This window comes from Schistocerca serialis, chromosome 4 (assembly GCF_023864345.2).
Source record: "Schistocerca serialis cubense isolate TAMUIC-IGC-003099 chromosome 4, iqSchSeri2.2, whole genome shotgun sequence".
Lineage (NCBI taxonomy): Eukaryota > Metazoa > Arthropoda > Insecta > Orthoptera > Acrididae > Schistocerca > Schistocerca serialis.
In genome coordinates this window covers 751864708-751877508 of record NC_064641.1, presented here as the reverse complement: position 1 = coordinate 751877508, position 12801 = coordinate 751864708, and the positions used below count along the sequence as shown (strand labels likewise).

The 12801-nt window shown below is 42.6% G+C and overlaps 2 protein-coding genes across 2 annotated transcripts in view; one reads left to right on the top strand and one right to left on the bottom strand.

Moving 5' to 3' along the window:
* Positions 1–12801, bottom strand: part of LOC126473288 (uncharacterized) — a 144745-nt gene that overhangs the window by 18097 nt on the left and 113847 nt on the right. The gene's annotated exons all lie outside the window — the stretch shown is intronic.
* The window catches only part of LOC126473289 (transmembrane protein 41B-like), a 44904-nt gene that overhangs the window by 20856 nt on the left and 11247 nt on the right, over positions 1–12801 (top strand). The gene's annotated exons all lie outside the window — the stretch shown is intronic.

Here is a 12801-nt window from a genome sequence, read left to right as displayed (position 1 = left end):
CACTACATACATTTTTTCTGGGTGTTTACATGTTAATCAAAATTGTTTAAATATGCATATTGGAGATTTGGGACATATTTTATAAAGTTGCATCTTTCTCCTATTTTAATTATTTTCCTATTGCTACTGTCAGTTTAGGCATACTGTAGAACTAATACGACGTAGAAATGGAGTTTCTCCAAATCAACTGCCTAAACAGAAACCAATGTAGCAGGAATGATGGTCATAAAAACTGAAGAAGAAAATTGAATTTTAGCTGTAACGGCACCTGCTTAGGTAAGAGGGCTCGGTGCTTTACCCGCTGTGTGTCCACCTACCAGTCAGTGCCTAGCTAGTTACGAAACCGGGAACACTTTGGTATGCGACACGTGATATTTGTTATAGCAACACCACAGCAAACCAGCAGTGGCCTGTATAAATACTGGCCATCCGGCCTGGCAGGTCATTGAGTTGGTGAGTTACAGAGTTGGCATCTGTAATAGTGTTAGCTTTCTCTGTAAGGCCACTCTGCTCCACCATAAGCTTCACAGGACTGCATGTTAGAGGATTCACCTGCAGCCTGATAGGCCAAAGGTCAAACTGAGGTCTTCCTGGCGGTTGGGCCACTAGGATACCTGCCAGCACCAGTTGCCACTAGCCACCCATCTTGTAAGTGGTGGGCTAAGTTAGCCTGCCGCATCAGCCCTGATGTAGCATGACCAATGGCTGGGGGTATTGACTATGCAAGATCGTGTCATGGCTGGACCATGTTGATCCTAGCAGCTGCTGGTTGCCTACTACAATGTTTCACTGCTGGATCCATGGGTTAAGTCCCACCTTCAACACCATCAGGTGTGTGCTTGAGCTTGTCATATGAACCGCTGGAGTAATAAAGGGACTATACGGCCTTAGAATAGTTTCCATCTCACCTCAACACGCCGTCCTCTACTAGTGTGTGCCCACAACCTATACATAGCTTGTGATACTGTCTAATAGTTTCTTCATTGGGAGAAAATGTCAGAGGGAAAAGTTATTCAAAATTATCAGTCTAAATATTGTTGAGGTACTGCGGTGTTCTTTAATTTTAGTCTCTCACTTTTACTGTTGAGGAAATTGTGTGATGTTGTTCATAGTTATTTCTTACTTGAATAGTGAAACCGATTTCCTAGTTTAGAATTTGGGCTATTAATTTTCTTGTAAAATGTTTCCATAGTACATCATGCATTACTCTCACTTTAAATTGTAATTCTTTAAACATGATATATTAAAAGTAACAGGTCTGTAAATGCATCCAGTTCAATATCTTCATGAGAAAATTATTTCTTAGAAAACAGCAGACTTGTTTCTCATTCATGAAATGGTGTGTTCCCAACCTTTATATTTCATATATCTTTACTTTCCTGGATCTTTGGTGCCCCTCAGATTTCTGACACTATCGTTCCATCACCAGTGCTTTCACAACTCTTCATAGCTCCCTTCTTTCTCTAAATTATGGATCCTGCATATTTATGGTACAGTTTTTGCTTCTTTTTCTTCTGTCCTGTCACTTCTTTCAGTTCATTTGTCATCTTACGTTCTGCTTTTCACCTCTCATGATTTATTAAAGCATCACATTTCATCTCTTGTGCTTTAGGATTGTATTGCCTACTGGAGTACTTTCTTGGCTGTGATACAATATTTACTGTAAAAGAGGGTGGCAACTGTTATTGATTTAAATATTTCTAAAAATTCAACATTGCTGATCAGCATTGAAATTCTTTAAAACTGTTATCAAACAATGGAAAGACGAGGATAGAATAACTCCAATATTATGAAAAGGATAAGTTGCTACCTGCCGTACAGAGGCATTTGCTCTCTGCAATCCAGCCACAGTGTTCAGAAACAGCAGTCGTTTGTGTGCAAGTTGTGTTTGTGTGTGTTTTATATTCCAGAAGAAGACCTTTTGGCCAAAAACTTGAATGTATAGCCATCTTTTCAATGTGCTGTCTGTCTCTCAGTGTCTCCTTTAAAACTGTTAAGATACATTGAGATTAGCAACGAGCTTCACAGCTGTGAAGTAAATTTACATTAACAGGAGTCAGTACAACTAATTTAAACTGACTGGTATATTTTTAAGAAGCAGAGGTGAGCTGAATTTTATTTTAGTTTCTTTAATGTATATAGTAAAATAGAGAAAAATAATCATGTTATTATCCTCGTTCTTAAAATCAAAGTTAAACAGCTTAAAGCAATGTTAACAATTGAACACTATTCTCCATAGAAAGTGGAGCACAAAAGGCTGCAGCATGTGTGCATTTCTTGAGTTACAGCACCTTGCCAAATGTAAATAGGTCTCCTCTAGATGGCCCATAAAAAGGTTGGCACAGGAGGGTGGTATGCAGGTGCCTATGGCTGTGTTGTGGATTTGTTTTTGTACCTCCCCTTCACATGAGAAGTAGTTGTGGGTTAGGATAAAGTTAGTAAGGTGTATGAGGAATGAGGTTGTGGGTTTGGCGTCTGAAGGACATTGGGAAAGGTACTGTTCAATAGCGGTAAGACCACGGGCATGAGGGATGTTGGCGTATAGGGAGGTGGCGTCAACAGTGATGAGTAGGGATCCAGGAGGTAAAGGGATGTGGATGGTGGAGTCGATGAATGAAGTGATTGGTGTCTTTAACATGGGAGGCTAGATTACAGGCAGGTGGTTGGAGGTGTTGCGTTGGCACAGGGCTACAAATAAACAGGGTGGGAGATGAGAATCGGGAGAAGGTTATAGGACAGAGGGGGTGGAAACTGTTGGGTGGAGGGTGTGGAGGTAGTATGTTGCTGCAGCTTGAGGCTGGTATAATTATGGGAGCGGTGAATGTGTTGTAAGGATAACTCCCATCTGCACAGTGAAGCAGCCATTGAAATCAAATCAGCTGCATATTGTGCCACAGGGTGGTCTACTTTGCTCTTAGCCACAGTTTGTCAGTTACTGTCCCTACCAATATGAAAAGCTGTGCAACGATTCCAGCATAGCTGGTAAATGATATGGCTGCTTTCACAGGTGGCCTGGCCCCTGATGGGGCAGGATAAACCTGTGACAGGACTGGAATAGAAGGTGCTGGGTGCGTGGATTGGGCAGGTATTGCACCTGGGTCTTCCACAGGGATACGATCCTTGTGGCAAGGGGTTGGGATTGGGAATGACATAGGGATAGACTAGGAGGTTGGGTGGGCCGCTTTAGCAGGGGTGGGAAGTATTTCCCATAGTATGTCCCTCATTTCAGGGTACTATGATAAGTAATCAAAGCTCTGGCGAAGGATGAGGCTCAGTTGTTCCATGATGATACTGGGTGACAAAGGGAACACTCCTGTGTGGCTGGTTTTTGGGGATGGTGGGAGGATTGGGGTTTTGAGGGAAAATGGCTTGGGAGGTCTGTTGGCATATTAGGTCAGTGGATAGTGCCTGTCTGTGAAGACTTTGGTGAGACCCTCAGCATACTGAGCAAGGGAGTGCTTGTCGCTGCAGGTACGCTGACTGTAGGTAGCCAGGCTATATAGGAGGGATTTTTTGGTGTGAAAGGGATGACAACTATCAAAATGCAGGTACTGTTAGTGGTTGGTGGGTTTAATGTGGACAGAGGTTCAGATGGAGCCGTCAGAGAGGTGGTGGTCAACATCTCGGAAGGTGGCACGCTGGGTTGAGGAAGACCACATGAAGTGAATGGGAGAGTAGATGTTGAGGTTGTGAAGGAACGAAGATATGGTGTCTTGTTACAGAGTCCATATCATGAAGATGTCATCAGTGAATCTGAACCAGACTAGATGTTTGATGTTTTTGAAGGCTAGGAAGGTCTCCTCTTGATGGCCATTAAAAAGATTGTCATAGGAGGGTGGTATGCTGGTGCCCATCACTGTGTTGTGGAGTCACGTACCTTACCTTCAGATGACAAGTAGTTGTGGGTTAGAATAAAGTTAGTAAGGCATATGAGGAATGAGGTTGTGGGTTTGGACTATGAAGGACATTGGGGAAGGTAGTGTTTTGTAGCGGTCACATCAAGTGTGACGAGTAAGGATCCGGGAGGTAAAGGGGTGGGGGTGGTGAAGAGTCAGTGAAGGAAGTGGTTAATGTCTTTGACATGTGAGGATAGATTACAGGCAAATGGCTTGAGGCTTTGGCTGATGTGAGCTGAAATTATTTCAGTGGGGACACAATAATCAACCACAATGGGGCATCCAGGATTGTTGGGGTTATGGATTTTGGGAAGTATGTAGAAAGTGGGTGTGGGGCGTCATAGGGTGAAGAGGGAAATGTATTCAGGGGTGATGTTTTGGGAAGAGCCTAAGGCTTTAAGCAGGGTTGGAGTTTGTGTTGGACTTCCGGGATGAGATGACTTGTATAAATTATAGGTGGAGTAATCAGATAATTGGTGGAGGCCTTCTGCCAGGTAGTCAGTGCAACTCATAACAGCGGTGGAACCTTTGTCTGCAGGTAGTATGATTAGGTCAGGATTAGTTTTGAAGTTGTGTATGGCTGTTCTTTCTCCTACTTCTCCCACTGAAAGGTAGCAATCCCTGCAAGGGAAGCACTTCTTTTTCACCAGTCCCTCCAACAAAAACTGCCCTAATTCCAACATTGAACCTTGCCTTTTCCAGTTCATACCACCACCCACTGGTCACCATCCAGGAATTCCTTACCTCCAACTTAGCTTCACATCCTTTCCCAGGTCCCTTCCTTAGAAAAACCAATCTTTCAGTAGAAGAAAGGACAGCCATACACAACCTCAAAACAAATCCTGACCTAATGAGGTTCCACCACTATTGTTGTGAGTCACAGTGACTACCTGACAGAAGGCCTCCACCAGTTATCTGACTCCTTCACATATAAATTCTGCCAGAGTGCCTTAGGCCATTCCTAGAACATCTCCCCTGAATGCAGTTCCCTCCTCGTCCCTATGACACCCCGCACACCCACCTTCTACATGCTCCCCAAAATCCACAACCCCAACAATCTTGGATGCCTGTGACTGGTTATTGTGCCCCTACTGAAAGAATTTCAGCCCTCATTGACCAACACCTCCAATCAATTGCCTGTAATTTAGCCTCCCACCTCAGAGAGACCAACCACTTCCTTCATTGATTGTCCACCATCCCCACCCCATACAAAAGTACAACTACCAACCTCTCACTAACCACACTATCCTGGCAACTCCCCATATACCGCTTAACACATCACACCTTTCAGGGTACTGATGGCCTGGTCAGTAGTCCTATAACCTCTTACACACTATTAAATACATTTACCGGTGTTACTACTATGCACATTACAATGCCACATTTCTTACCTCTATCCACATTACAATACCATACACACAGTCACTTTCACTCTCCATTGTGGGTTCCATATGCACGATTCATGATCCAGTCTACTGGGGTCTGCAATACCAGGAGGTCAGATGGGTGGGCAGCTTTCCACCTGAGGTAGAATGAAGGGTGCGCTGAACAGAGTCAGGACTACTATGGTGTCAGGTATCATGACACTTAGAATCACTGCCATACGATGCCTTTCCTCCCAACACTGATGCATATGCTGTAGCATCTGTTCTGCCAAAATATGCCCTTCTTGCATTGCTGTGAGCTGGTTCAATGAAAGTGCCACTAGCGGTTTGTCTGGCCTGTACAACAGTGGCTGTGTTATTTAAGCTGGTAATCCTCATAACAGTGGCTGATGGTAGAATGTCAGTCCCATTACCTCACATTCTATTTCATTATCTAATAGCCCACTACTGCACAGTTCCAGTCACTTCACCCCTGCAAATCTGCGCTGCTCATAGCAGTTTGCTACCACCACTGTGGTGTCAAACATGAAGTAGATCCAGTATAGCCTGTGTAGGGTTTAGGTTCTAGGGTGTCCCATGGGGAACTCTAGCCATCCGTTTTGATTACAAACAGCTGAATCTTGTTTGCCTGGTCTGTCCTAACCTCCATTGATGCTACATGACAGTATAGTGATAAATTCTGTTTACCAGGCTCCAAGACGAATCCCAGTAAAGGCAGCAGCTGGTCTTGTATTTTCCATGACCCAGTCATGTATTATTCTGGTGAAGTATTGCTGGACTCAGTTGTCCGTGTTGGTGAATGGCTTCCTGCACACTTGTCATTACTACTCGAACATCTTATAATTTCAAATGGTTTCATTGCTTCTGGTAACCTTTGCAGTGGTACTTGCCTATAATTCGTGTCCGCTCATTACGCGTACTGTACACGATTCCTTCCTCCCATTCCACTAGTACCTTTCTGCTGAAGGCATGTGATCATGTGCATCCGTCAGTACTTCACCCGTGATCTTAGCTGGCACTCCCCTCACGTGCCTCTAACCTAGTTAGCATCCATAAGTCACACATGCTGAACTGTGTCTGTGTCATGTATAGCTTACAATTGGTGTCAGCAGCTTGCACTGCCAGTCACTCAGCAAGGGTGTGCCCAGTGGCTATACTGCTCCACCTTCCTGCTTAAACTACCTGTGTTTCAGCACTTTGTTCTTGGCTTATGTATCACTTCATAATCAAACTCGTTCAGCCTCATTGCCCACATTGTCAGCTCGCTAGAAGGGTCCTTCGACCCTAACAATCATTTCAGAGCTGCATGATCGGTCGCTGGCTTGAATTTTTTCCCATACAAGTTGAACCGAAAGTGTGTAATTCTGCATATCAAGCTGAACATTTCCTTCTCTGTTGTCAAATAGTCCTTTCCTTCCGTATTGAGTTGCCTTGAAGTGTAAGCCACACGATATTCTTTGCCATTCACCACCTGACTCAAAACATGCTCTAATACCTGACTGGATGTGTCACAATACAGTACAAATTCCTTCTGATAGTCGGGGAAAATCAAAACTGGGCTTGCCTTTATGCTTTCCTCAGTCCCTCAAATGTGGCTAGGAATTCTTCTGTCCACTCAAATTTCACACTCTTTTGTAATATAGGGCTGAGCAACAAAGACTGAGACCAGTTTTTTTCCTATAGCTACCGTGATAGTATCCTGAATATTTGAAAAATTCATGTTTTTCCATGTAATGTCCATAGGTAGTAGCACACTTATGAGAAGGTTGGTAGTAATGCTCCATTTTCTAGATGCTCTTTGCATTTCACATACCAAACAGTGGATGTGACATGAGAGGAGCAGTACAGCTCAATAAAATTCTGTGTTTGTTTAAACCATACAGCCACTGAAACTTACGAAATGCTGCCGCAAACATATGGTGAAGATGCACTACCTCATGCAAAGTATTTAGGTGATGCAAGGACTTCACAGAAGTCCGACCCGTCTCTGTTACTTGTAAGCAGGGTGAGCCTGCTGTTTTCGGATTCCGCTGTCACCGAAGTCAACATCAACACAGCTGCTGTGATTGTCCACAAGGATCGACAGATAACATTAAGTAACCTCAGTGAAGTGTTGAGAGTTTCATGTGCCAGTGTCTTTATGATTATGCATGATACTGTTACAGCATCATACTACGTGTCAGTATTGGATAAAATGAGGAATCATGCTGCAAGTAAACGACCAGAACTTTCTCAAGATGGTGATGACTTCATCATGACAGTGCATGCCTTCACATCACAAATCAAGTCACACAAGTTTTGGCTCAGTTCAACATTACATGTGTACCACCTCTACCTTATAGCCCTGATCTTGCACCCTGTGATTTTTTTCCCCCCATTACTAACAACAAATCTTTGATGCATTTGATGTGAGAACTCTGAAACAGTGCTGAAGAAAAGGGAGATGGTTCTCAAGGACCTGACAAATGATGGCGTGCACAAAGCATTCAGAGACTGGCAGAGATGCTATAAAAATGCATTCAAGTAACCAGAAGTATTTTGAAAAAGATAATGTAAATGTTACAGTGGAGTAAGAAACTGTATGAAAAAAAAAGAAAGTTTTAGTCTGTATTGATCAGCCCTCATAATTGCATGAGTGGTCGTGCCACATCTGCAAACTCCTTCACAAATTTTCTATAATAATTTGAGTGTCTCTGTAGCTCCTTACTCATCTTAGGAACTAGAAAATTCTGTGATTATGTTTTTACTCCTTCCTTGCTATTTGTATGGCCCAAGTAACCCACTTTCCCAAAGGCAAAAGGACACTTCTTTTTTAAAAACCTGTCTCAAGTGTTGCATATGTTCATCAGTATCTCTCAAACACACAATTATATCATCGAGGTACATGAAATATTACCAATGTTTTAACCCCCTTAGTGCCCTGTCCAACAATCGCTGAAATGTTGCAGGGGCATTCTTTAATCCGAATCGCATCCTTTGGTATTGACAATGACACCAAGGAACTGAGAACACTCTTCAGTTGGTACTTCAGAACCATCTCTAACTGATGGTACCTGTTCCTTAAATCCATGGTAGAGAAGTACCAGCACTGTCTCCATGGTATTGGGTATGGCGTACACTTCAGTTACCATCTTATTGTGAAGACGACGATAGTCACAGCAGAACCTAATATTTCTTGGTAGTGTCTCTTGACTTTTTAAGGAAGTAGTGCTCTCCTCTATTATTATTCCATTGGCTAATTGTTGCTTAACAAAATCCTCCATAATTAGCTGTAAATGCCAAGATATACGACATGGTTTCTGGTACACCAACGCTTCATTTCCCATTGGAATTCAGTGTTGCATTATGGATGACACTGGCAATGGACCCTGAGGATAAAACAATCCTCAAGCTCCAGTAATAACTTCTCCCATCTCTATCCTTTCTGTCCCTCTAGATGCTCCATGTTGTTACATAATGCAGTTGTAGCGACAGCCTGTGGCTGACCACGGTCAGTGTGTCCCAGTCGTCATTCTCCACCAGGATGACCAAATTTGGTACTTACAGCCCCTGAGTTAGCCCTACTTCGTCGGCACCAAAATTATCCAAATTCATGGGTACCACTTTTCCGTCATCTCTCTATTGTACATGTACAATCCTTCTCTTAACAAATCAGCGTGGTACATCCAGTACGTCTTTCTCCTCTTGTAATTCTGCTACATACAACATATCAACACCCAAAGCAATTTTCCAGGACACTCTGACATTGTATCCTGCAAATCAAGCCTTAAAAGGAGAGGTTCCCAGGGGTGGGATCGACTTTTTGGAACAGTCTATACAGCGACGTATGTTAAGGTTCAAGGTATCACACATTGCACCCATTCACTCTGCTGGCCCCTCGTTTGGGAGTAATCAACAAAAAAATCCAGAATTTAAATTAAGTTTAAATATTATGACAGATAAATAAAAATAATTATATCCACGTGCTAGAAGATTGAAAGTGTAAAAAGAAAGATAGGAAGAAAACACAAGAGCAATTGAAGAAGTTAAAACTTTGATTAAAATGATGTGACAAGGGAATACAAATAAAAGAAATTGTGTCTACCAATTAATTGAATAAAAATTGTAATCAAAGTCATTTTGATAAAGGTTTTAAAATAATAAAATGTTCGATGTACCTGACAAGGTTCAAACCAACAACCTCTTGCATGTAAGGTCAGCATCTTAACCATTACACTATGCAACCAGCCTGTAAATTGTTACTATTTTAATCTTATAGAGCCTTACATGAAATTCCAAATTCTTTTTTGTCGATTACTCTCAAACGGGTTCTTAACCCAATCACCATATAGATCATTTCAAAAAGTCAGTCCCACTGCTGGGGACATCTCCTTGTTACAGTTTTCGTACGCAGTTTAATCGATTTGATCCTTAATGTTAGATGAACCTTGCAAGAGTTCCTCACTGGTGACAGCGTCCACTAGCTGAAATGCTGTCACAGTTCCGCCTCAGGTCTCTGAATGTCAATTTTGATACGATGTTGATACAAAAAGTCCAGGATCATAGAGTAACCTTTGCTTACATGAGACACTACTTTCATACATTGTTCAAACCCAAGTTTCCCAACCTGAAAATTTAATACAACTGAACCCAATGTTCTTGCATCACTATCTCCCATCCCAATCAACTTATAGTGTGGTGAGTTCAGTTGCTTCCGATTGATGAGGTCTGTTTTGCCACTGACACGTGCCCCTGCCCCTTACAATCCCTACCGTAGGACATTCCACCTCTGCATTTGTATTTGCTACATCAAAATTTAACAGAAATGCAGCGTGGCAGACTCAGGGTTCCTTCTTGTGTTCAACGCTTTTCCATTTCCTATTTCTACCTCTCTTACTGCTTTGGCTATCCTCTTGCTGGTATCCACCCTTTTTATGTCATTGAGGTTGCCGGTACTGCCTTCGGACATGCCCGGTTCATCCACATCTATAGTGATTCACATTAATGGTGAACACTTTGCACTTATAACATATCAATTTCTGTGAATTTTGTTGCCCACCAGACAGCAGGATAGAGGTCTTTTGAGGTACCTGTCCAAACCCTTCTCCATATATCAAGTGACAGGCCTCTCAGGAAGGCAAGTGCCTTATGCTGGGCTTCTTGAAGTATAATCTTATTCGCCTCCTTACTCTCCCATAACTCCCACTTTTGCACATTAATTTTATGTATAGTATATGCAAAAACCACTGTTTTGTGTCTTTTTGTGACTTTACTTAATAACTTACAGAAAAACCTCATGCTGTTGTTTTTATACCCCTGTAGGAGGCCTTGACTCAATTGCTTAAATGTCTGTGCATTTGTCAACTCCTCTGTACACCTAACAAAAGTTTTTGCGATCTCTACCAACTGTAACATCATCACTTGTAACAGCTGAACAGCTGAATATCTGACCAACCTCCCCTATCTGCCAACAATTTTAGGTTCTCCAGGGGAGAGGCTACCTCCTCAGTTGACCTAACAGAAAAGGGTGTGATTAAACTGATGGAGGCTGGATCTAGGGCTGCTGGACTGATGCTGACTGTTTATCTTTAATTGCAGTTTGCCCTATTAACTGTGTTTTACACGCTGTCACCTGTGCTACCTCATCTAGTAATACCTGCAATGCCTCTCACTTGGAAACACCCTGTGCCCAAGACTCTACCATTGTGAAACCTTTATCTCCCAGACACAAATGCCACACAGTATCTGTTGACAACAATTTTTAACACTCAGAATTACAATCAATTTATACTCTACACCTCATCATCAACCACTTAGGTTCAGTAGACTGCATAGGAGTATACCATAACAGTGACATTTAAACCGTTCTGCTGACACTCCCTCTGCAGATGGTGCACTAGCAGAGACATGTTCGCAGGTTCCAATGGTTTGACTCATGTAACTTTTTAAGTTCCGATGTGTTTCTTGTCTAGATACCATTTCTTCAGCATAGAAAAGTAGAATCAGACAGTTTGTCCACTCACTCCACTGTGTAATGGCACGGGTGGCTGTGGTTGTGATGTTGTGCAGAATGGAAGTAGCTTTTGACTGAAGTGGACCTGGGGCTGACGGGCCACTATTGCACAAGACTGAGTGATAGTGGAGAATCGTGGCAAGGATGTGGCCAATGGTAGCTTAATAAAACAACATTTAAAGTCAATCACTTTATTATAACTCGTGCAACTACACTCATACACCACAGTGGGCCGACCACTCTCTCCTCAGCATGTGACAAGTTAGGGGCGTGCCACGTGGTATCAGCTGGGGTATAGCCAGTGTGCCATGACATAAGAGGTGTGTGAGAAAAGTAATGAGACTGTTTTTTATCTAACAAAGTTTTTATTTTTTTCAAAGAATAATATTGTCCCCTTTGGCAGCTATACACCAGCAGAGTAGTTGTTCCCGTTCTTGGTAGCAGGGCTGAAAGGCTTCATCTGGTAGAGCCTTTACCGTGTCCGTTACATTCTTTTGAATCTTCTCTCGAGTCCAAAAATGGCATCCTTTGAAGACATTTCTCAATTTCAGGAAAAGAAAGAAATTATGGAGACTTGGATCAGGTGAATAGAGGGGGCTGTGGAACAACAAGAATGCCTTTTGAGATCAAAAATTCTGCGATGAAAGTGACCATGTGACATGTGGCATTGTCATCCACTTGCCGACAATATCCAGTCTCACTCAATTCGCTCTTTTCCTGACCCTTACAGGGACATATCCATAAAATACTTTGACAGTTTGTTGTGGAGGAACAACTCTCTCAAGAGCGGGATACATTCAATATTTCATCGGTTTCTGAAGCTGAAGATCTTTCTGAGTGCAGGGTTACCACAGGTTCTGGAAATTGGGGGAATATCAGGGAATTTCAAACATGATAGGGAAATTTGAAAAAAAAAAAAAGCACTGGAAAATCTCCCCTCTGTCTCAGTAGATGAAATGGTTTGTTTACTGAGGTGTCATGCATTGTTGCTGGGTGGGTGCAGCTGAGTACGTTCGCTGCTTCCCTGCTTCCTCATTACTACTAGTTCTCTTCTTCTCTGATTGCAGTCAGTACTGCCACCACTTCTTGCCACGAGAGGCAGAGAGGCATGAGGAGTGGTTTGATCAGATCTGATTCTCAGAGACTGTAGATGCAGCAGCCGGAGACAGAGGTCATGTGTGCATGAGTTGTGTCTGACTGATTGTGTGAATGTGTGTGTGTGCGCTCTTGTTTTCTGACAAAAGCTGTGGCTGAAAATTTAATTGTGAGAGTGTAATTGTCTTTTCTAATCATCTTTACAATGAGTTGCTACCTATCCTCATTATTATTGGTTCTCAGAGTATTTGAACAAGTTATCTGTTGCATGGATTGATCACTGTGGCCTCATTTCATCAACATGCTGTCTGTGGCTCATGAATAGCTGACCACGAGTGGATTTCTGCGACGGGCGAGAACCACAGACCATTTCTGTGGGTATTTGTAATGGATTGGGCCTGCTGATCTGAAGCCATTCGGTTCCCACCAATGT